The 21,517-nt window shown below is 32.7% G+C and overlaps 2 long non-coding RNA genes and 1 pseudogene across 3 annotated transcripts in view; all 3 read right to left on the reverse strand.

The window, feature by feature from the left end:
* Nucleotides 1–13,042, reverse strand: part of LOC145759706 (uncharacterized) — a 35,460-nt gene extending 22,418 nt beyond the window's left edge. The window contains exon 1 of the long non-coding RNA XR_014286534.1: nucleotides 12,940–13,042. This is a non-coding gene — a long non-coding RNA (uncharacterized LOC145759706). The remainder of the gene's footprint in view (nucleotides 1–12,939) is intronic.
* On the reverse strand, nucleotides 12,510–16,352 carry LOC145759707 (uncharacterized). The gene is made up of 6 exons (XR_014286536.1): nucleotides 15,796–16,352; nucleotides 15,341–15,406; nucleotides 14,832–14,894; nucleotides 14,080–14,161; nucleotides 13,807–13,936; nucleotides 12,510–13,079 (listed from the first exon to the last, which is right to left on the reverse strand). It is a non-coding gene; the product is annotated as an uncharacterized LOC145759707 (long non-coding RNA).
* A 334-nt stretch (nucleotides 16,353–16,686) lies between these two features.
* The window catches only part of LOC145759899 (lysosomal protective protein-like), a 32,118-nt pseudogene continuing 27,287 nt past the window's right edge, over nucleotides 16,687–21,517 (reverse strand). Inside the window, exons 6-10 of the transcript XR_014286551.1 lie at nucleotides 21,073–21,166; nucleotides 20,142–20,312; nucleotides 18,528–18,664; nucleotides 17,587–17,836; nucleotides 16,687–16,840 (exon numbers count right to left, since the gene is read on the reverse strand). The product of XR_014286551.1 is annotated as a lysosomal protective protein-like (transcript). The remainder of the gene's footprint in view (nucleotides 16,841–17,586; nucleotides 17,837–18,527; nucleotides 18,665–20,141; nucleotides 20,313–21,072; nucleotides 21,167–21,517) is intronic.

The following is a 21,517-nucleotide window of genomic DNA, read 5'->3' on the forward strand; positions in this document are numbered from 1 at the left end:
ATATAAAAATTGGCAAAGTAAAAATAGGTAGGTGTTTTAGGAACCAAAAAATATACTAACTGTCAGAAAATAAAATCGCGCAAAAAAACACAACAACGAACAACGAAAAAAAACACAACAACGAACAACGAAAAGTCAATCCACATTTTTACATCAAAAGGTTTACACTATTTTTTTATTTATTTTTTGTATATTTTTTTATCCTCGATGTGGGAAAGTCGAATGCTCAACTTACTCAAACCTTACTCAAGGGCGCTACAGCATGAGATCAGTGGGGATTGAACCCACGACCTCATGTGTGGTGTAGCAAGTGTTCTTACCACTACACCACGGCTTATATTAACCCTTATTCTATGAAATTTATAGAATAATACAGTACAACTGAACAGGAAATTACGCACAGCTTCCATTGGCTCTACATAACAAATAGCGACAATGTTTACAAGGGCACGCGAAAAATATACAATTGGACCATGTTCAATATAATAACGATTAAATTTAGAGCGTCTAACTGCCTTATGGGCGTTAGACTTGTCATTAAATAAATGGGTTAATTTGTTTGTCCCCTTTATAACCTGTATATATTTAAATATACATAAATACAGTCTTTATGAGTTTTTTCATATCAATAAGTCTTTTGTACGGTGTTTAAACCGCACGGGGTGGTAGCGAGTTCGCATTGTTTCGGTTCGCCGGACGAAAGTTATTATTGCGCCTGTGAAAATGGGTTTCTTACGTATTTCTTTTGTTTGTTGAATCAATATCAGTTGATTCTGGTTAATAATGTTCTGTTTTTGGTACCCCAGTGGCCAACGCTGTATTTTATTGTCCAAGGCCACCAACAGGTCATACGGTTTTCTCGTCGTTCGGTGTGAACCGGCATCAAGTCTGGTTTGAGGCTAGGAAAGCCTTGGCATTAGAATTGATGGAGATGTTAAGCGCTTTTTTATATTAATATATTAATCAAAATTTCTGAATAAAAAATGACAACAACATAAAAATATATACAAATACCACATCCAACACTTTGTTTATTTACACTTTTAAAGTTTGGTTTCATCTGTTTTGTTCCTTGGATTTGACCTTTCTTGATTGTTATTTTGTTTTTTCGTTCTAGCAAAAATCGATTTGATTTTGGCCCAAGCTTTATCTAGCACATTGGAGTACAAAAGTGGGTTAAGTGAGCTGTTAATCGGAAAGAGAATAATAGCAGAAAACGCATAAGCAGAATCAGAAATGTAAACTCCTGAGATTTTTAAGAAAGCCATAATACAAATAGGAACCCAACAACAAAAATCTGTGAACACCAATCTCATAATCTTCTTTTGCATGACTAAAAATAAATATAAATTTCGTTAGTGAATACTATTTAAATATTGTGTAATAAATGCACAGGATTATTTTTTGTATATATCTTTATTCTTGATGTGAAAAGTTAACTTTAACCGGCTGCGTGGTGTAGTGGTAAGAACACTTGTTACACCACACATAAGATCGTGGGTTCAATCCTCACTAATATCATGCTGTAGCGCCCTTGAGTAAGGTGCTATAAACGGTATGAACTTCTGCTGAGCCAGCACTCAATCAGCAGTATAATTATCGCTCAATTATAATCTATAATTTCCCAAGCTTCCATAGGCAACTCGAGACTGGGTCGGAGTAACTGATGTTACTCTATATTTAAGTCGCACATTTGACTTTTCCACATTGAGAATAAAGATATATACAAAAAAAAAACTTTACAACCTAAACATAGATTAACAAACGTTACTCCAACTCAGTCTCGAGTGGCCTTTGGCAGTTAAAATATTATTGATTATAATTGCCCGATAATTAAGCTGCTGGTTTATTGGCTTAACTGGAATTTATACCGTTTATAGCACCTTACATTTTTTTTGTATATATCTTTATCCTCGATGTGGGAAACTCGAATGCGCGACTTAAACATAGAGTAACATTAGTTACTCCGACCCAGTCTCAAGTTGCCTGTTGCAGTTTGGGGTATTATATAGATTATAATTGGCCGATAATTATGTTGCTGATTAAGTGCTGGCTCAGCAGGAGATCATACCGTTTATAGCGCCTTACTCAAGAGCGCTACAGCATGAGATTAGTGGGGATTGAACCCACGACCTCATGTGTGGTGTAGCAAGTGTTCTTCTCACTACACCACGCTGCCGGTATATTACTTACTTCTTTTTTTTAATTCCCTTTGAGCAATAGCATTATCATTTGTAAGTTGTAGGTTCCTGCTTCCTTGTGAATGTTTGTAAATTACAACATAAGCAACAAAAATGTAAAAAAAGGTTGCAAAGTTGAAAGTCATAACAGCAATGGAAAACTGCCAAGAAAGATCTTGTTTAGTTACAAAAATCTTCGGCATACACACACTTTGAGAGCTATAATATCTAAAAAAAAATTTAATAATAATTTTAAATGTTTTTTTTTTCCAGAATTATTACATGTTTTTTTTTGTAAAACCTACCCAAAATACTTTGATATTTGGTGGGATAAATCTGGAAACCTCTTCATTTGAATGTCTTGTAATTCTGACCATGTTTTTGCAAATTTAATTTGATCAATAATCAAAGGCGATAAGTTTAAATATTCTTCAGTTACATTTGCAGGGTAAATTTCCGTTCGAAGTATAAGAAAGTTTTGATAATCTAAATCAATTACATTAATGTTACAAAAAGTTGATATTTTAACTAAAAAATAAACTTTAAACTAAGTTAGGGTTACGCTGTCAGCTTGGTGTAGTGGTCAGAACAATTTCTTAGGTTCAATTCCCAGTGATCTCATGCTGTAGCGTTCTTAAGAAAGGTGCCATTAACGAAATAAAATCCTGCCGAGCCAGCACTTAATCAGCAGCTTAATAATAAGAAAATCTATAATATTCTAAAGTGCCACAAACAACTTAAGACAGGGTCGGGGTAAATGATGTTACTTTATTTTTTATTTATATTTTTTGTATATAAATTTATCCTCGATGTGGGAAAGTCGAATGCGCAACTTAAACATAGAGTAACATCAGTTACTCCGACCCAGTCTCGAGTTGCCTATGGCAGTTCGGGATATTATAGATTAAAATTGGCCGATAATTATACTGCTGATTAAGTGCTGGCTCAGCAGGAGTTTATACCGTTTATAGTGCCTTACTCAAGGACGCTACAGCATGAGATCAGTGGAGATTGAACCCACGACCTTATGTGTGGTGTAGCAAGTGTTCTAATCACAACACCACGCTACCGGTTAAAGATTAGGTCGCACATTCGACCTTTCCATATCGAAGATGAAGATATATACAAAAAAAACATTAAGAATATATTTGAAAAATTTTATATTTAAAAATAAATAAAAAAACAAAAATGTTTTAAACTTGACCTTTAAAGCCAACTTCAGTTGAGTTAAAGAAAGGACTTTTAGTACGGAAATTAACTTCTGGAGTAAACATGGTTTGAAAGGCATTTGCAAGTGGTATAAATGCAAGCACAGCAGAAAAACACCACGTCAACAAAACTGCAACAACTACATGTCTTGTTTTAGGAAAATGCAGAGATGCAAAAGGCTAAAAAAATGTTTTTTTCAGTCTAATAATTTAAATTTATTGCCTGCATGGTGTTGTAGTGGTCAGAACACTTGCTACAGTACATGAAGTCTGGGGTTCGATCCCCACTGTCCTCATGCTTTAGACGACAGTATGAACCCTTGCTAAGCCAACACTTAATCAGCAGCTTAATTATCAAGCAATTATTATCTATAATATTAAACTGCCAAAGTCGACTCGAGACTGGGTCAGGGTAACTGACGCTACTCTAGGTTTAGGTAGGTCGAAAGTCGACCTTTCCACATCTAGGATAGACATATATAAAAAGAACTTAACCTTTTGTTACGATTTACCTTTAAAATACAAAAAAGACGATAGGATGTCAATAAAGCCATTGTAACCACCGATGTCTCGCTTGACAACACAATAAGAATACCCAAAGCAGTACACAAGGTGCTAGATCTCCATATTCGACTATATGCACAATATCGATCTAAAAAATCATAAAACTTGCTTTAAAATAAGTAAAGTTGTAAAAAAATTCTGTTTAAATAAGTTATATATCATTTTTTTGTTTATTTTCTTGTATATATCTTTATCCTCGATGTGGAAAAGTCGAATGCGCAACTTAAACATAGAGTAACATAAATTTCTCCGACCCAGTCTCGAGTTGCCTGTGGCAGTTTGGGATATTATAGACTATAATTGTCCAATCATTATACTGCTGATTAAGTGCTGTCTCAGCAGGAGTTCATACCGTTTGTAGCGCCTTACTAAAGGGCGCTACAGCATGATATCGGTGGGGATTAAACCCACGACCTCATATGTGGTGTAGCAAGTGTTCTTACCACTACACCACGCTGCCGGTTATTCACCTACATACCTTGATAATACACCCCAACAATGGCGAGACATATTAAATATAATCCCATAAGAAAATCAGCAACTGCCAAGTTTATAACAAATATTTCGTTTGCAGATATAGATTTAGATGCTTCATTTCTTATACTTTTTATGATTCCGCCAATTACAGCCTAAATTTTTTTATATATATTTATTCTCAATGTGGAAAGGTTTACTTTATGATCTAAACATAGAGTAACATCAGTTACCCAGACCCAGTCTTGAGGTGCCTTTGGCAGTTTGGGATAATATAAATTATAATTGCCTGCTGATTAAGTATTTGGTTACCAGAAGCTCATACTCTTTATAAAGCCCTACTCAAGAGCATGAGAGCAACTGGGATTGAACCCAGGGCCTGATGTAGTGAAGGCAAGTGTTCTAACCAATGCATCAAGCTGCCGGTTGCACAATGCCGCATTAACATTACAACATATGGCCAGGGTTTGGTGACCATGCCATAACATACTTAAAATCTTTATGTAAACATTAATACTTTTGGCATGTTTTAAATCATTAAATTAATTTTTAAATCATTAAAGTTATTTTTTCCCGTCGCATTGTTGTAATATTAATTGTTTATCGTATTTATTATTTACTTTTATCAATGCGCGTAAAACGAAAATAAAAATAAAAAAAATGGGCATTAGGAATAAAAAAATCAGTAAAAATTAAAAAGTATTCTTGTTCAAAAGGTTTTACCAAATTTCCACAGATAGCAAAAATTCCCATAAACCAAATTCCAAAATATCTTAAAATATTATTTCCGATAAGATTTTGTGTTGATGAAATGATATCTTGTTTTGAAGGGCATTCATCTGTTCCATCTTTACAGTCAAAAACACCGTTTCCTACCTGTTTAATTACAACTTATTATTTAATAAACATAACTAGAAAAAGTGGGTTTTAAAGACAGATTAGAAGACTGTCATAAACTACCGGCAGCATGGTGTAGTGGTCAGAACGGGGACCAGAAGCTTTGACCGTAAGAAGCTTCGGCCAGAAGGTTCAGCCTGCAAAAAACGCTGGGGGGGTCGGTGACAAAATTGCAGCGTAAAATGTCAGCTTAAGACCATATTTTACTCCACGCTGCCGGTTAAGAAGTTGACCTTCCCACATCGAGAATTAAGATATATATAATAAAAAAAAAGATTTACTCAATAAATTTAAGTTATTAAACTAACTTTTTGTCTTGGTACAAACAATGGAATTTTATTTTCACAATAAAATCTGCCATCATTGGTGCAACTTATTTCATCAGATTGATTAACACAGTTTATTATTCCATCGCAAACTTCTTGTTGACTAATAGACACCTACAAAAAAAAGTCTTATACCATGAGGTCTCAGAATTTCGACCTTTCCACATCAAATATAATTTATACAAAAAAAGGCTTACCCGTTTATCATCATTTGTCTGACAAAAAAAACGTTTTCTATCATGGCACAATTTTAAATTTTCATCATCCTTTAGATAATCGTCAACAAATTTTTTATAACCATAAGGAATCATAAATGTATTTTTAAACTCTATTTTTCCATTGCAACATTTTGCTCCACCCAGTTTCTGAAGGTCCACACAACAATTAGTTTGATTGTATGTAATTGAAGATATATTACAAGACTTTAAATAAATAAGATGGAGACCATATGACCTAAAAAAATGTTTTTTATATTTTTATTCTCGATGTGAAAAAGTCGAATGCGCGACTTAAACACAGAGTATCATCAGTAACTCGGACCCAGTCTTAAGTTGCTTGTAGCAGTTTGGGATATTATAGATTATAATTGCCCGATAATTATGCTGCTGATTAAGTACTGGCTCAGCAGGAGTTTATACCGTTTATAGCGCCCTACTCAAGGGCGCTACAGCATAAGATCTCTGGGAATTAAACCCACAACCTCATGTGTGGTGTAGCAAGTGTTCTTACCACTACACCACGCTGCCGATGCACTACACCACACAAGATAAAATCAGATTTTAAAAATATAATATTATTTTGGACATTATTTATAGAATAAAAAATAAAAGTGTAGTTTTTTAACGACCATAATTTTACCTGCTCTCATCATCTATAGGGCACTGATTTAAATGTTGTATATTTCTATAACATTGGGGAATGCATTCGTCATCAAAAAGTCTGCAATCTGGAAAACCATCGCAGAATGTACCAATATCAGCCTCACATTTATCGTACCTTTTACACCTACAACCAAATTGTTTTATTTTACTTTTTTTTTGTATATATCTTTATCCTCGATGTGGGAAAGTCGATTGCGCGACTTAAACATATAGTAACATAAGTTACTCCGACCCAGTCTCAAGTTGCCTGTGGCAGTTTGGGATATTATAGAGACTATAAATGCCCGGTAATTATATTGCTGATTAAGTGCTGGCTCAGCAGGGGTTCATACCGTTTATAGCGCCTTACTCAAAGACGCTACAGCATGAGATCAGTGGGGATTGGACCCACGACCTCATGTGTTGTGTAACAAGTGTTCTTATCGTTACACCACACTGCCGGTTGAAATTGTTTTATTTGACCTTTTTAATGAATAATTCTTGTTTTTATCTTAAGTTTGACTTTACTAATTTTTTTTAAATATATCTTTATCCTTGATGTGGAAAGGTCGACTTCACAACCTAAACATAGAGTAACATTAGTTACCCCAACCTAGTCATGAATTGCCTTTGGCAGTTTGGGATATTAAAGATTATAATTGTCTGATAATTTAGTGCTGGCTTAGCATGAGAACATTGGGGATAGAACCCAGGACTTTATGTAATGTAGTAGTGTTCTAACTAATACACCACCTGCTGTTTTTTTTACCTTTTAATAAAAAATCCGTGGTAAAAACACTTGCCAAACCACCATGAGGTCGTTGGTTCAATCCCCACTGCTTAAGTAAGGCGTTATAAATAGTTTAAACTCCTGCTGAGCCAGCACTTAATCAGCAGCATAGTTACCCAACCTTCCCACATCGAGGATAAAGATATATACAACAAAAAAAAAAAGAAAAGATTGTTTAAGTCCCAAAATTCACAATTTTTTAAAATTGCTAAACACTTAATAAAAACTCCACCTGCACTTTTGTCCTTGTTTTGAAGCTTCAGTACACAACATCGGAGAATGGCAAAACTGAGGACTAAACATAGCATAAAAAGAAATCAAATTAAAAAAAAAACTAAAAGTTTTGAAACAAATAGATATTATAATGTTTTGTATCTTACATGTGGTTTATACAATCATGTTTTTTGTTTTTATGTAAATTTGTCCTTGATGTGGGAAGGCTGACTTCACAGCTTAGACATAAAGTAACATTAGTTACCCCGTACCAGTCTTAAGTTGCCTTATACAAATGCACTACAGCATAAAAGCAGCGGCGATCGAGCCCAGATATAAACTCCTCCTGAGCCAACACTTAATAAGTAGCTTAATTATCGGGCAATAATATCCTAAACAGGCAAAACTCAACTCGAGACTGAGTCAGGGTAACGATGTTACTGTATGTTTAGGTCGTGAAGTCGACCTTTCCACATCAGGGATAAAGATATATTAAAAAAATACTGTAAAAAAATAAATTACTTTTCATCCATTCGATTTTCACAATCCACATACCCATTACAAACACTTGTTTTGTTCACACAAGTTGTATTATCACATACGATTTCCCCAGCTTTACAGATGTTGTTTTTTATACTGTAAAAAATAACAAAAATATTAAAATACTTTCAGTCAGGTTTTAAATGCAACATGATGTTCTGGGTTCCCAAATGTTAAAAATTTTGAATTTCTTTTCGTAAAATTGGTTTTGCAATATTGCCAGAATATATTCAGCACCATGGGGTTGTGGTAGGAACACTTGCTACACCATTCATTAGGTCGTGGGTTCAATCCCCACTGATCTCATGCTGTAGCGCTTTTGGGTAAGGCGCTATAAATGGTATGAAGTCCTGCTGAGACAGCACTTAATCAGCAGCATAATTACTGGGAAATTATAATCTATATAATATCCCAAACTGCCACAGGCAACTCGAGACTGGGTCGGAGTAACTGATGTTACTCTATGTTTAAGTCGCGCATTTGACTTTCCCACATCAAAAATAATAATATATACAAAAAGAAATATATATATTTTTAACAATTGAACATAAATATGGGTATTAAAGTTTTAAACAGAATTCTAAACCTTTTACATAAAATTTTAACTACATAATACCTGGTAGATGTGGATGCAAACGATGTGATATGTTTGCATAATTCTATGAACATTTTCGGTTGATTTTGGCAAAGACATTCATCCGATAAATCTGGACAATCGATTTTTCCATCACAAACACTTTTCTTTTTGATTAAAGTGGAATCAAAGCATTTCCAACAAGCAGTTTCGTTTAACACCAAATTTTTTATTTGAACAAAGCTTAAAAATACATACATTAAACAAAAAAAACGGTATAAACTCCTGTTGAGCCAGCACTTAATCAGCAGTAAAATTATCAAGCAATTGTAATCTATAATATTCCAAACTGCCACAGGCAACTCGAGACTGGGTCGGAGTAACTGATATTACTCTATGTGAAAGTCGCACATTCGACTTTCCCAAATCGGGGATAAAGATATATACAAATAAAAGCAAATAATTTTTACACAATAAATTGCACAATTTACAATTTGGTAAGAAGCCCTTTCTACAATCATTGCAACACAAATTTAAAAAATTATGATTTTTTAAACCATGAGATTGAAAATGTTATTTTTACTTCTTTTTTATATAAAATTATCCTCGATGAGGAAAGGTTAACTTCGCGACCTAAACATAGAGTAACAACTGTTACTTTGAACCCAGTCTTGAGTAGTCTTTGGCAATTTGGGATATTATAAATTATAATTGCCCGATATTCATGTTGCTGATTAAGTGCTGACTCAGCAGGAGATCGTACCGTTTATAGCGCCTTACTTAAGGGCGCAACAGCAAAAGATCAGTGGGGATCGAACCCAGGACCTCATGTAGTGTAGAAAGTAGTCTAATCACTACACCATGCTGCCAAATAATTGTTACCATTACTGACATGCTAAAAACATAAGTAATAAAAATTATATTTACCTAGTGTTTACATTTTCTTCTTTGTTAAAACACAAATCTTCTCCGTTTGGACAGTCGGCAATAAAATCATACAACAGAATTTGGAGTAAGAAGTTTGGGTAATCACTTGAGCATTGAAACCCTCGATCATAATAACTTATACAACATGCTGGATATTTGCGATTCAATATTTGGTTTCGCAAACAAATTGTTTTGTTTGGGCCGTTCCTACAGAATCCTCCATAAGATCGATGTGGACATTCAAAAACTAATTCTGGGTGAAGATTTGAATATTCATCAAGGGTTTCATAATCATAAAACCTGTATTAAAATTAAAAGGGTGTAATACAAATTACCGTTCTAGATTATTGTGCATATTTTTGTACTGAAGTAACGTATGTTTTTTGCTTTTTTTATTCATGAATTTGATTTTGAAATTTTTCCTTTATTAATTTTTTTTTTGTATATATCCTTATCCTCGATATAAGAAGGTCAAATGCGCAACCTAAACATAGAGTAACATCAGTTACTCCGACCCAGTCTCGAGTTGCCTGTGACAGTTTGGGATATTATAAATATTAGTTGCCGATAATTATGCTGCTGATTAAGTGTTGGCTCAGCTGGAGTTCGTACCGTTTTAGCGCTTTACTCAAGAGCGCTACAGATTGAGATCAGTGGGAATTTAACCCACAACCCCAAGGTGGTGTAGAAAGTGTTCTTACCCCCACAGCACGCTTCCGTGTGCTACACCACGCTGCCCAAATTTCTTTAATTCGTAAGAAATTTTAATATAAAAAAGTTTTTTTTTGTATATATCTTTATCCTCGTCGTGGGCAGTCGAATGCGCAACCTAAACACACAGCAACGTAACATTAGTTATTCTGACCCAGTCTCGAATTGCCTTTAGCAGTTTGGGATATTATATAGAATATAATTTCCCGATAATTATGCTGCTGATTAAGTGCTGGTTCAGCAGTAGTTTATACCGTTTATAGCGTCTTACTCAAGGGCGCTACAGCATAGGAGCAAGGGGAATTTAACCCACAACCCCATGTTGGTGTAGAAAGGGTTCTTACCACCACACCATGCTGCCATGTGCTACACCGCGCTGCCCAAATTTCGTTAATGCGTAAAAAATTTAATGTAAAAAAGCTAAATATAAAAGCGGATTAAAAATAAAAAATTTTGAGTATTAACTTTTTATAAAATTGAAACTCAACCATTAAATTCACGTTAAGTTTATTATAATCATAGTCAAAAAAGTATTCATTTCCATAGGTGGGCACAGTTAATCGAAAAAGCAACTTCGTTAAATGGTTATTCGTTACACAATACAGTAACTTCGCTAATGTTTTTTCGTTAAATTAACGTTAAAATTTAATTAAAACAAACAAAGAAATTACCTTTTTTATAAAAAAAATAGTTTTTTTCTTAGTCGATGTTTTAACTAGACGAAAATGGTTTAGAAGAAGTTTTTAAAACTGGCATAGGCCTAATGCCGAAATAACAGTGGCCGGATAGTAATTACTTACATCGTTTAAAAATTTCAACGTTTAAACCCGATAACCGGCGATATTAAACATATATATTCCTTATATTACCATGGATTTACTTGTAAAATATTGAGTTAACGGGCTTAATTTAACGGAAGTACAATTTAACGAAAGTTAACAGGTCCGATAACGATTTTTAAAATTAACTTAAAAGTTAACTTTTAACAAAAAATTCCACTTCGTTATTTAACGTTTAGCGCATTAACGATTTAGTGCCCACCTTTGTTCATTTCCATCAAAGGTGGGCACAGTTAACCGAGAAAGTAACTTCGTTAAGTGGTAATTCGTTACATAGTATATTAACTTCGTTAACGTTAATAAGTTAATTTAAACAAAATGTAACGGTAGTTATCGATAAACGTTAAAATTTAAATAAAACAAACAAAGAAACGACCCTATTTTAAAAAAACAGCAGTTTTTATCTTAGTTAACAGAAGTTTTTATCTTATTTTAACTACACGAACGTAAGTTTAAATGACGTTTTCAAAACTGCATCGTTTAAAATTTCAATACAATGTCGTCAATACATCGTTTATACGTCAGTCAATACTCGACAATACATTCTTTAAAATTGAAACGATTCAACCCAAAAAACGGCAAAATAAAACATATATACTTTTATATTACCATGGTAAACTTGTAAAAATATTAAATTAACGGATTTAATTTAACGGAAGCACAATTTAACGAAAATTAACAGGTCCGTTAACGATTTTTAAAGTTAACTTAAAAGTTAAATTTTATTGAAAAATTTAACTTCGTTAATTAACGATTAACGCATTAACGGTTCAGTGCCCACCTTTGTTCATTTCCATAAACTTTCCATCCAAGTGTCAAAAGAGCAATAACCAAGTAGTAGTTCATTTTTAAACTCTAACATAACAAAAAATTCAAATTTAATTTTAAAACTTATAGTTTAGGTACAATTTTTGTTTTCAAAATAAGCAAGCAACTCTAAAGCAACTTTTTCTAACTCCCTAGACACTTGCACATATTGTCATTATATCTATGTTATGGTTTATTTATGTAATAAATTATACTGTAGGGTTTTCTTAACGTTTTAATTAAATTAATAATATTAATAGTAGGATGGTGGTTTATGGTTTATTGAATTTTGGGTTGTGGTTTGTTAATTGTATGATTTGGGGTCACCACAGGTTTTATCATAGCCTTTATTGCTAAGGTCTATGATAAACCTGACTATTTAATTAATAAATTGTTTAAGATTTAAGACTCCGTTTATCTTGAATTGCACCTAAGCTTTCTGTTTAATTTAACTTGATATTAACAAACTTTTAACTAAGGATTGCGAGTTATATTGTACATACAAATAATATAAAACAAGTACTTGATTACACTAAATGCGCAATACTAAATAAAACTAACATTACACTAAATTAATAATATGAAAATTTAAAATCCTTTTATGTAATGGCTTTTAAAGAACGTTATTAACACTACCCAACCGTAGTCGGCTTATCATAACAACTTTTTTTTATATAGCCGGCAGCGTGGTGTAGTGGTCAGAACACTTTTTACACTACATGAGGTCGTGGATTCGATCCCCAGTGATTCCATGCTGTAGCGCCATTTACACCTGCTGAGCTAGCACCTAATCAGCAGCTTAATTATCGGGCAATTTTATTCTATAATATCCCTGGGTTAGGGCAACAAATATAACTCTGTGTTTAAGCTGTAAAGTTAACCTTTCCAAATAAAAAATAAAAAAATACAACAAAATAACCTATTAAATATTTAAAATACAGTTTTGAAATGTAGTTAATTTTGCTTACGAATTTTTTTTAATTTAAAAATTTTTTTTTTTATTCTTGTAAAATTATTTTTTTAGTTTACCCAATTTGTAGATGATCTCTAGTTAGAGGCTGAATCACAGAAAAACCAAAACACCTGACGAGCATTTAAAAATAAACTGAAGGTAATATATCCTTGATTTTTTACAAACTTAACATTTTTTCAACCGTGTTTTTTCTAGTCTAAAAACAAAATTTTTGATTTTTTAGTTCGAAAAAAAATGTTTAAAAATTGTTTGTTTTAATTTTAAACTGTTAATTTTTTATATTTATTTATTTTTAATATGGGAAGGTTTACTTCATAACCCAAACATAGAATCTGTAACCGCAAATATTACAGATTTGTTGATTGAAGTGTTATGTTACAGAGTTTTGCAATTTTGTAAGTGATGTATATAGCATGTTAGTATGGTTGACACTGAATCACCAAATGGCTTTAAAACCTTTAAAAAATGTCTATGGTACTTACAATTTAATTTTTTTAAATATTAGAAAATGATTAACATAAAAAATCAGGTTACTGTATTTTTTGTGTCACGTAGAAATTACCAAGCAGTGTAGTGAATGTATACAAGCTAGTACTTTCTACGTCATAACAAACAGGGCTTCCCTTTTCTTTTTTTTAATTAATTTTAATTTTTTTTTAAAGTTGTATAACTTAAAAAGTAGGTGAAATTATTAAAAGTTAAAATTATTTTTGTGTTCAGTGACACCAACTTTATTAATTTTTGAGTAAAAAATATCGCTAATATAGCACTTTAAGTGTTAGCACTGCAGGATTTTATAATGTTTATAATGTCTTATTAAATAATGCTACATCACAGAATCAGTGGGAATTAAACTTAGGACCCTATATGGTAAAACCAGATGTTCTAACCACTACACCATGCTGCCGGTTAACTTTTTTTACCTCAGCTCTTTGCTGTTGAATCTGCATTGCTTTTGCTAAAGTTTCAATTTTGACATTGACATCATCAGTTGATGACATCACAAGAGAATTTAAGGTGAAACAGCAGAATTCAAGAACAGATAAGCACATCCTAAAAATATTTTTCAGAAAAAAAATGAAAAAAATTTTAACTTAAAAAAATTTTTTTTTTTAAATTGAAAAATTTTAAATGTTTCAAAATTGTTAAAATTTAGTAATTTTTTTAGATTTTATTAAATGAGTAAATCAGCTTACAGCCCATGTTGTTGGTTTTCATTCAATTCAACACTTTGTTCCATTGCACTTTGCTGAGATCGACTTATTGACGGGGTTTCAACTAAAAAAAAATTTATATATTTTTTTATCCTCAATGTGAAAAGGCCGACTTTACAGCATAAACATAAAGTAACAGTTGTTACCCAGACCCAGTCTTAAGTTAACTTTGACAGTTTAGAATAGCTTAAGTAGAACAGCTTAGTGTTCTAATTATTACACTTATACTGGCATGTATAATAGTCTCAACTTACTTTTAAAGTACTAAATTATTGTTAAAATTTTTGCTTAGAATTTTAAAAAATATTAATAAAAAAATATTTATTTTTCAAAAATCCACATTTTTTATATTTATTTATCCTCGATGTTGAATGGTCAACTTCGCAGCATACCCAAAAGTAATATTTATTAACCTTATTCAGTCTTTAGTAGGTTTTAGCAGTTTGTAATAATATTAATTACAATTGCCCGGTATTTAATAAGCTGTTTTTTTTTCATTTATAGTGCCTTACTAAATAGTGTTCTAACATAGAAGCAGTGGGGATCAAACCTATGACTTCATTATGTGAAGCTAAGTGATCTAACTATTATAAACTGCTGCCAATACAGTTTTTAGGTACTGTATTAAATCATAAAGTTAACTTTTAACATCAAAATCAATAGTGGTAAACCTTAATACAAACATATAAAAATACAGGTGAATAGCTAAAGTTTAATATAAAATTTTAACACACCTGTCATAGCTTCCTCCAAAACAAATGCTTGCAAAGTTTTTAAATTTAAATGCGAGTTTTCACCTAAAAAATTAACATTTTATATTAAGTATAAAGTGTTTTGAATTAAAAGCTTTATCAAAATATGTTGAAGAATTTACCAATGCATTTTAATAAGGATGGGCTAAAATTCAAAAAACACCGACCCAGTCTTGAGTTGCCTGTGGCAGTTTGGGATATTATATAGATTATAATTGCCCGGTAATTATGCTGTTGATTTAATTCTGGCTTAGCAGGAGTTCATTCCGTTTATAGCGCCTTACCCAAGAGCGCTACAGCATGAGGGCAGTGGGGATTGAACCCACAACTTCACGTGTGGTGTAGCAAGTGTTCTCACCACTACACAACGCTGCTGGTTCAACACTTGAAGCCACTAAAGCATGAAAAATATGAAGATTGACCTAAAGCACTGCAGCCAAGTGTTTAGACCACTACAACATGCTGCTGGCTTTATAAGTAATTTTACTAACCTTCTTTTTGATTGGCCTTTTTTGTTTCAGATTTTAAATTTTTTTTTTTTCTAAAAAACTTGAATTCTAAAAAAAAATTTTTTTTTTTTTAGTAAATATCTTTATCCTCGATGTGGAAAAGTCGAATGCGCGACTTAAACATAGAGTAACATCAGTTACACCGACCAAGTCTCGAGTTGCCTGTGGCAGTTTGGGATATTATATAGCTTATAATTAACCGATGTTTAAGCTGCTGATTAAGTGTTGGCTCAGCAGGAGTTCATACCGTTTATAGCGCCTTACTCAAGGGCGATACAGCATGAGAGCAGTGGGGATTGAACCCACAACCTCATGGTGATGTAGCAAGTGTTCTTATCACTACACCACGCTGTCGGTTTGATAGCCTGTTACAAAACCATAAATATTCTAGAAAAAAACAAAATAAAAAATAATTTTTAAGCCAATAATTAAAATACTTTTTTCAGTTTCTTGTGATTTGCTGGTTGACGGAATATTGTCAGATTGTAAAATTTCATTTTGTTCTTTTGTAGACAATTTGTTTACTCTAAGTGAAAGTAAATGGGTTCGCACCTGACAAAATTAAAAAAAATTAAACCAAGTTTAAACCAATACCGGCAGTGTGGTATAGTAGTCAGAGCACTCTCTACACTACATGTGGTCCTGAGTTTAAACCCCACTGCTCTCATGCTGTAGCGCCCTTGAGTAATGCGCCCTTGAGTAATGCGCTATAAACGGTATAAACTCCTGCTGAGCCAGCACTTAATCAGCAGTATAATTATCGGGCAATCATAATCTATAATATCCCAAACTGCCACAGGCAACTCGAAACTGGGTCGGAATAACTTAAGTTACTCTATGTTTAAGTCGCGCATTCGACTTTCCCACATCGAGGATAAAGATATATACAAAAAAAAAAAATTATTTAACAAAATCAAAATACTAACACACAAAAAAATATTGGATATTTTCAATCCTCAAAATTCAAAGTTATACAGTTTAAAACAGTGATTAAAATTTTACTATTTCAGTGATTTAAATTTTAGAACAGTAATTAACAGTGATTAAAATTTTTTAAAACAGTGATTAAAATTTTAGATTAAAATTTTACTATTTCATTTTTGAACTTTGTTTTACAGAAGTGTAATAAAAAAAGCATATACATAGTACATGCTGAAATCTATTATAAATCAGTTAATTAATGAGATAGAATCAAATAAAATTGCACAAAAAAAAACAAAAATTACATTTTATTTATGATTTCGAAAATATTGCAAACAAAAATTTTTTATTAATCTTATCTTGAACTTTTATATATAAGTGATTTGTAAATTTTTTATAAATAATAAAGAGTTTAAATGTCTATTGTAATCAGTACTCTTAAATTTGTGACATTTTATCGAAAATTTTTTATTTTGTAAGGAATGGCTTATCGTTGATGAAGTTGTCAAACATGGCATATGCATAGGTGGGTGCCCACTGGGGTACCATATGACCAGCTCCCTAAAAATTAAATATTATATTATATAGAAGCTTAAGTATATGTATAGTCAAAAGGATCAAGAATTTGTAGCATCCCTGAAACAATGTTCTATGGTATTAATTTCGTAATTCAAAAAAGCAATATCGTGGTATAGGACTGGCAGCGTGGTGTAGTAGTAAGAACATTTGCTACACGACATAGGGTTGTGGGTTCAATCCCCACTGCTCTTATGCTGTAGCACCCTTAAGTAAGGTGCTGTAAACAGTATGATCTTCTGCTGAGCCAGCACTTAGTTAGCAACATAATTATCGAGCAATTATAATCTATAATATTCAAAACTTTCACAGGCAACTCGAGACTGGGTCGGGGTGTCAGTTGTTTTTCCATGTTTAGGTCCCGCATTTGATCTTCCCACATCGAGGATAAAAACATATATAAAAAAACATTGATTGGACACTGACAGCAGGACATGGTGGAACATTAAGCTTCACTACATGAGGTTTGAGGTTTGATCCCTATTTTTTCATGCCAAAAAGCCTGTTATTAGGGCACTTTTAACCATACAAAAAAACAACTGGCAATTTCATTATCGGGCAATTATATTCTATAATATCCCTAACTGCCAAAGTCAACTTGAGACTGGGTCGAAGTAGCTGATGTTACTGTATATTTAGCTTGTGCATTCGACCTTCCCACATCGAGGATAAATAAATAGAAAACACCAAACATAAAAAAAATCAAATTTAAAAAATAAATATTTACTTACCCTTATTGTAGTGAAAGTAACTTGTTTAAATTTCTTGCGAAAACCAGCAACTTGGCCGTCAACATACCAAGGTGCCCGACTTTTCTCCAAAGGCAGTTTGAGATCGTCCACAAACCATTCATCCCCAAGAAAGTTACAAGCCATGTCCGTATCACCATTGTAGAGAAGTATTCGAAAGTCGGGTCATTTTAAAAGCGTTTGGTAATGGGAGAGCATGCTTTGATACAACGTGGTGTATTGAACGACATCACTTTAAAAAAAGTTTTGGTTATTTTTTTGTATTTGTTTATCCTCAATGTGAAAAGAATGATGTTACATGTAAAATATAAAATAACATTTGTTACCCCAACCTAGTCTTAAATTGACTTTAGCAGTTTGGGATACTATTAAACATATATCCCAATAATTATTCTGCATATTGGTATTTGGCTTAGCAGAAGTGTATTTATTTACAGCACCTTAATTTTTTTTTTATCTTTATCCTCAATGCGGGAAGATCGAATGCTTGCTAAAACATAGAGTAACAACAGTTACCCTGACCCAGTCTTAAGTTGCTTTGGGATATTAAATAAATTATAATTGGCCGATAATTAGGCTGCTGATTAAGTGCTGACTTAGCAGGAGTTCATACTGTTAATAGCGCCTTACTCAAGGACACTACAGCATGAGATCAGTGGGTATTGAACCCACGACCTCATGGTGGTGTAGCAAGTGTTCCTACCACTACACCACGCTGCCGGTTTTTAAAGGCATTACCTAATAAAAGCAGTGGGAATCAAACCCTAGACCTCATGTAGTATAGCCAAGTGTCCTAACCCAACACCAGTGCTTTTTAAAATTAACAAAATACGAAATAAAATTTAAATAAAATTGTTCAACTAAAAGCAATTACTATTAAATATTAAATATAATATTAAAGTCGTAAAGAAATTATAATTTACCTGCAGACTGACCATGTACCAAGAGCAGAAGGACTAATATGTAAAGCTTGTTTTACATCTGGCCTATTCAACCAAGAAGTTTGTGCAGTGGAATTAATACAAGGAGGTACGACACCAAAACCATTCTTAGTTGGGACCTAAAAAAAATGTATTTATTTCAATAATGCCATTATGCTGTAGCACCCTGAATTAGGATGTTATAATTTTTTAAACTGTCAAAGTCAACTCAAGACTGGGTTAGGGTAACAAATGTTACTCTATGTTTAGGCTGTGAAGCCAGCCTGCTTACATTAAGGGTAAATAAACACCACATGAGGTCGTGGGTTCAATCCCCACTGCTCTCATGCTGTAGTCTTTAAGTAAGGCGTTATAAACGGTATGAACTCCTGCTAAGCTAGCACTTAATCAGCATTATAATTATTGGGCAATTATAATCCATAATATTCCAAACCGGCACAGGCAACTTAAGACTGGGTTGGGGTAATTGTTGTTACTCTATGTTTAGGTCGTGCATTCAACCTTCCCATATAGAGGATAAAGATGTATATAAAAAAAAATGGTAAGAAAAAACAAATAAAAATAATGTAATATCAAATGGTTTAATAAAAATGAAATAACATTTAAATGCCTTTTATTTTTAATTAATTATTAAACTAGACATATTGGCACGATTACAAAATCATGTGACATTTTATTACTTCCAAAATCACATGATCATATTACAAGTCATAACATGATTGCACAAAAATTTGATTTTTTTTACTACCACTCATTTGGGCCTTTAAATAAACCACACAATAACTGCAAACAAAGTGCAATGAATTAAAAAATGTCATTTTTATTTTTAGAATGTTTTTGTTATTGTAAACAAAAATTTATCTGCCTACTTAATTGAAAGTTTAAAAAATTATAACTTATTATTACAACAATATTATTACAACAATATTTATTTATAATAATTACATACTGATTTTAAAATGGTATAGTTGTTATAACACTAGAATTTACTACATGAAGTACTTGGTTCGATTCCCACTGCTGGTTGATTTTTGGCTTAGCAAAAGTTTGTACTAATTATAACACCTTTTTTGTATATATCTTTATCCTCGATGTGGGAAAGTCAAATGCGCGACTTAAACATAGAGTAACATCAGTTACTCCGACCCAGTCTCAAGTTGCCTGTGGCAGTTTGGGATATTATGGATTATATTTGCCCGATAATTATGCTGCTGATTAAATGCTGGGGTTCGTACGTTTATAGCCCTTACTCAAGAGCGCTACAGCATAAGGTCAGTGGGGATTGAACCCACGACCCCAAGTGTGGTTACCACTACACCACCCCACCTTACTCGAAGGTGCTACAGCATGAAGGCATTGGAGATCAAACGCAGTACCTCATGTAGTATGGTAGTAATATGGTTTTAAAAACTATCGTAATAATATGGTAACTTGGTAATATTATAATGGTAATAAAATGTTCTCAAAAAATATGGTAATAATATGGTGTCAATATGGTGAAAATATGGTAATATAGCCATAATAGGGTCTTAAAAACTATTTTCTAAAAGCCTAACAACCTTATTTTTTTTAAATTTTATTTATAATATATGTAACTACCTTTTGTTCCATGATAAGATATTTCATAAACTTGTCCATATTTGGAAATAAGTGAGCCATATCACGTTTGTATCTCTCAAACGTTCCTTTATCTCCACCATAACAGTCCATATATAAAGCATATTCGTTTAAACCAGAGTTGTACACATATTGAAATGCTTCTGCTACCTTTAAAAAAAATTTGAAAACAAATCAGTCAAATATATGATATTTATATTTTGTTTTTTAAAATATTTGGCATTACTACATAAGACCCTGGGTTTGATCCTCACTGCTTTTTTTTTGTATATATCTTCCTCGATGTGGGAAAGTCGAATGCGCGACTTAAACATAGAGTAACATCAGTAACTCCGACCCACTCTCGAGTTGCCTGTGGCAGTTTGGGATATTATAGATTATAATTGTCCGATAATTATGCTGCTGATTAAGTGCTGGCTCAGCAGGAGTTCAAACCGTTTATAGCGCCTTACTCAAGGGCGCTACAGCATGAGATCAGTAGGGATTGAACCCACAACCTCATGTGTGGTGTAGCAAGCATTCTTACTACTACACCACGTTGCCGGTTAAACTTTCATACTGTAACATTGTTAAGTAAGACGCTGTACACAGTATCAACCCCTGCTGAGCGAAAAAATTAGCAGATTAAATATCAGACAATTATATTTAATAATATCCCAAACTGGCAAAGTCAACTCGAGACTGGGTTGGGTAACTATGTTTAGGTAGGCTTTCGACCTTCCCACATCGAGGATAAATATATATACAAAAAAAATACATATTTATGTTTAATTTATTAAAAATAAATGAAACTGCCATTTGTGGTGTGCGGGTAAATTATCGCTGACAAATATTAGTTGTGACCATTTTAAACAATTTAAATTTTGATTATTGCCAGTATTGTATAAATTAAAATTAAATAATCACTTACAGGGTCAGGACAACCGTTGGCGGTGCTGGAAAAATTACAGGCCTGTCGACTTTCTAACCCATCACAGCATTTAGTTGTCAAACTTTTCCATAAACTGAAAAAAAAAAATATTGTAAAAAATTTTAAATTTAAGGCCACTTTTAAGATACATTTATCCTCAATGAAAAAGGTCAACTTAACCTTAACATAAAGTAAAATTTGTTACCCTGACCCAGTCTTAAGTTGACTTTGCCAATTTGGGATATAATTGACTAAAATTGCCCAAATTATTTTTTTTTTGCTCAACAGAAGTTCATACCACATATAGTGTCTTATTTAAAGACACTACAGTCTAAAAGCAGTGGGGATCAAACCTATGACCTTATGTAGACAACCCAAGTGTTCTAACCATTACAGACTACTGTCTACTATACCACATTGCCCATAGTATAACATTATATTTTAT

The sequence above is a fragment of the Corella eumyota genome, chromosome 7, assembly GCF_963082875.1.
Source record: "Corella eumyota chromosome 7, kaCorEumy4.1, whole genome shotgun sequence".
In the NCBI taxonomy this organism is placed as follows: Eukaryota; Metazoa; Chordata; class Ascidiacea; order Phlebobranchia; family Corellidae; genus Corella; species Corella eumyota.